At 39.0% G+C, this 4106-nt stretch overlaps 1 pseudogene; it reads left to right on the top strand.

Annotated features, from left to right (window-relative positions):
• Positions 1 to 3444: 3444 nt before the first annotated feature.
• LOC125104375 (non-histone chromosomal protein HMG-17-like) lies at positions 3445 to 3873 on the top strand (annotated as a pseudogene).
• Positions 3874 to 4106: the final 233 nt, after the last annotated feature.

Raw genomic sequence — 4106 nt, 5'->3', positions numbered from 1 at the left:
CACAGTAATCCATTCCTGAAGTACAAAACCAAACCCATAAAGAATGAAGCATGTGTAATAGTACACTGGCCTTGGAGAGGTACAGGAAGCTTAGTAAACCACTCTAAGATAATTCAACCTCCAGGTGGAAGAAGTGGACCCCATTCCCCTAAGCTCCTCGCAATGTTCCTTTGCAACCTCAGCTTAAAAACAAAACAAAACAAAACATTATTTCAAATCCTGGAACTGACACAGATATATGGGCAACCAAAGTGGCTCCAACAGGAATCTCTGGTCTTCAGTTTTTCCTTCAAATGACAGCACACATATCTGCATACAGGTTGAAGTATCATGAGAACATTGCACAGAAAGCATTATCATTTCTGAAGATAGTTAAGATAGTTGTGGGCTCAAATCAGTATCATTTCTATAAATCAAAAATTATTTTATTTTGTCAAGTTATTTTAATTTGTTATAACAAATTCTGCTTGACTTGATCTATCAATGGAGTATAAGAGATCGCGCACAGAAATTCTAGTGTTTCTAAAAGCTCAGGATACATGAGAGTCACAGAACAAAAAAAAAGTCAAGGAAACAATTGTACACTGGCTCTGATACCCAGGCCAACCTCAAATTAAATGTCCTGTGCAGCCATTAGTATTTCAAGGAAATGCAAAATGCTCAGAGAACTTAAGAGTTCCTTAGAATGAAGTCCAGGAACAAACCTGTTCAAGTCAGTCTCTTGCTCATGTAAAAAACTGAGTGAATCATTTTTTATTTCAAATCCAAGTTTATTTTGATTAAGGCAGAAACATTCCAATAACCTCTTTTTTGCCAGAGCTGCATAAGTCGACTCACTGTAGATGTTACCATGATTTTCTGAAACTGCTCTTCAAAACTTGATCATCATAAAATGGTTTACTGAAATTACATTTACATGCTACAGTGACCTAGTTTTGAAATAGTGCAATGCCATTAATAACTTCAGTTATTTGCATAGCACTTGCTTATGGAGATGAATGAGTCACCTGATTCTGTGCCCCTGAGTTGTACCTTACAATGATTAACTGGCATTTTTGTTTCATTCATTGCCTTAGTTGGCAGTAGTCTGAAGCCCTTCCCCATGGCCCCGGCAGCTGGACATGAGACTACCACAGCCTGGGAGAACCAGCTTAGCCAGCTCAAGACATAAGGATGCTAAATTGTTGGCTTTTAACTTTTAGAAATAATAAGAAACCCAAGAGGCATGAAGACAAAAACATTTTAAGAATATACTTGCAAAGCTGGTGCAACCACTCTGGAAAACAGAATGGAGGTTCCTCAAAAAGTTGAAAATAGAGCTACCTTATGACCCAGCAATTGCACTACTGGGTATTTACCCTAAAGACACAAACGTAGTGATCTGAAGGGGCACATGCACCCGAATGTTTATAGCAGCAATGTCCACAATAGCCAAACTATGGAAAGAACCTAGATGTCCATCAACAAATGAATGATAAAGAAGATGTGGTATATATATACAATGGAATGCTTGCAGCCATCAAAAGAAATGGAATCTTGCCATTTGCAATGACATGGATGGAACTAGAGAATATTATGCTGAGCGAAATAAGTCAATTGGAGAAAGACAACTATCGTATGATCTCCCTGATATGAGGAAGTGGAGATGCAACGTGGGGGGTTTGGGGGTAGGAAAAGAATAAATGAAACAAGATGGGATAGGGAGGGAGACAAACCATAAGAGACTTAATGTCACAAAACTAACTGAGGGTTGTGGGGGGTAGGCAGGTAGGGAGAGGGTGGTGGGGTTATGGACATTGGGGAGGGTATGTGCTATGGTGAGTGCTGTGAAGTATGTAAACCTGGCGATTCACAGATCTGTACCCCTGGGGCTAATAATACATTATAGGTTTATTTAAAAAATTTAAAAATTAAGAAAAAAAAGAATATAGTTGAAAAAGATCTTATACACTGGAAAGAGAGAGAAAGAAGGGATTTTGGAAGAAACAAGAGAGTTGAATAAGGGTTAGCTATGGAGGGGTTCTTCTACACCAAGACACCACAGTTCTCCTAACCACACCAGTATCATAGAGTAAAGCTGTGGAGTTTCTCAGCTCTCTGCAAGGATGTAGGAAAATGGCAAACATTTTCCAGCATCACCTGGAGGAACTCAAGTATGGGACTGAGGGCCAATGTCCTAAAAAGCCTTCCACTTAAGACCAGGACACACTGCCTAGAGAGTGGCCTTGCCTATGCCCTACAGGAGATGCATTCCATGAATACTCAGGAGGAATTGGAGAAGTTCTCATGGTGAAAGCAGCCATGATGCAGACACAGAGTGGAAGAGAGCCTCACTCCTGTTCCTCCAGCTGTAGGAAACACCACCTACTAAATCTATTCTCCAAAGAAGAAAGGGAAAAGAAATCTTGAAAACCCCAAATTGATGTATTCCTTTTTAAAAGGGGGATTCATATTATAAAACAGGGACTTGATATAGGGATTAAACTGAGCCCTGGTAAAATAACCCACATTTTCCTTTTCACATCAAAGTTTATAACGTGAAAATTTATGCCTACCATAGGGGCTTTTATGGCAAATAAGCAAGCTCTGCAGATGGCTTGAGATAAAAAAGACTTATTGTGTAGTCATTATTGGTTGTGAGATATATACATTAAAATAACCAAAGATGAAAGGGATAACAGGGAAGAGGGTTTGGAGAGATATGACACAATTCTTGATACACTATAGCTGTATTGTAAATCTTATTTGTGGTAAAAAAAAAATACATATGCCATTGTATATTGTGGTGAAACAGGAAAAAAATTACTGTACTCTACTTTTACTAAATGGGTAAATTGTGGTGTTTGCTATTGTTTGCTTTTAAGCAATTTTTAGACTATGATTAATGTTAATAGGAATTCAGGCCAGTGTGCCACACTTTGTTGTCCATAGCTCTGTCCAGCTAACTAGGAGGACCTGATGTGCTTTGAAAATTATGAAATATTAACTCCAGGGTGGTTGGTGGGATAAGAGAGCTTATTATCTTCTAATTCCTCTTTTTAAAAATATTTATTTACTTAAGTAAGTTCTGGACCCAATGTGGGGCTTAAACTCATGACCCTGAGATCAAGAGTCACATGCTCTACCAACTGAGTCAGTCAGCTGCTGAGTCAGCCATTGTCTTCTAATTCTTGACACCTGTGACCCATGAATGCAGTAGAAGACTGTGTGAAGATGTCAGAATAACCCTGGTGCTAATAACCCTAGTAAAAAACAAGTGAACGGCACTACCACTTTTGCAGTCTATACTGAGATCAAATACATACATTTAAAATACACAGATAATTAAGCATGATAAAAATTTATTATCTACTATTGTATTTGGTACAAGTCTATATCTACACTGTCCAACATGATGGTCACTCACCACAGTGTAGTTCTTGAATGTGACTACTTGAAATTGAGATGTGCTGTAAGTGTAAAATACACACCACATTTCAAAGAGTGAGTACAAAAAAAACCTTAAAATATCTCATTAAGGAGCAGTGTGAAGAAGAAGAAGGAGAGGTGAAAACAACCCCTCGACCTGCCAAAGCCCACGTCCAGAGCTTATGCCCTGTCACCTTGGCCACCATACCCAAGAGAAAAGCTGAAGGGGATGCTGAAGAGTAAGGCAAGATGAAGGATGAGCCACAGAGAAGATCTGTAAGGTTATCTGCTAAGCCTACTCCTCCAAAGCAAGAGCCCAAGCCTAAAAGACCCCTGCAAGGAAGGAGAGAAGGTACCCAAATGGAAAAAGCTGATGCTGGCAAGGATGGAAATAACCCTGCAGAAAACAGAGATGCCAAGACAGACCAAGCACAGAAAGCTGAAGGTGCTGGAGATGCCAAGTGAAGTGTGTGCGTTTTTGATAACAGTGTACTTCTGGTGACTGTCCAGTTTGAAATAGTATTTTTGTTAAGTCTTATAAAAATGCAGAATTTCGTTTTACTTTTTTTTTTTTTTGTAAGCTATGTTATTAGCACACAGGACACTTCATTTTTGTTTTCGGGGAAGGACATATGTCACTAACAGAGTATCTCCGAAGCTAGATTGACGCAAGGAGAAAAAACACCTTTCCCTTCTAG

Source organism: Lutra lutra, chromosome 7 (assembly GCF_902655055.1).
Source record: "Lutra lutra chromosome 7, mLutLut1.2, whole genome shotgun sequence".
Classification (NCBI taxonomy): Eukaryota; Metazoa; Chordata; class Mammalia; order Carnivora; family Mustelidae; genus Lutra; species Lutra lutra.
Note: the sequence above shows the minus strand (reverse complement) of the source record. Positions and strands in the feature narration are given on the sequence as shown.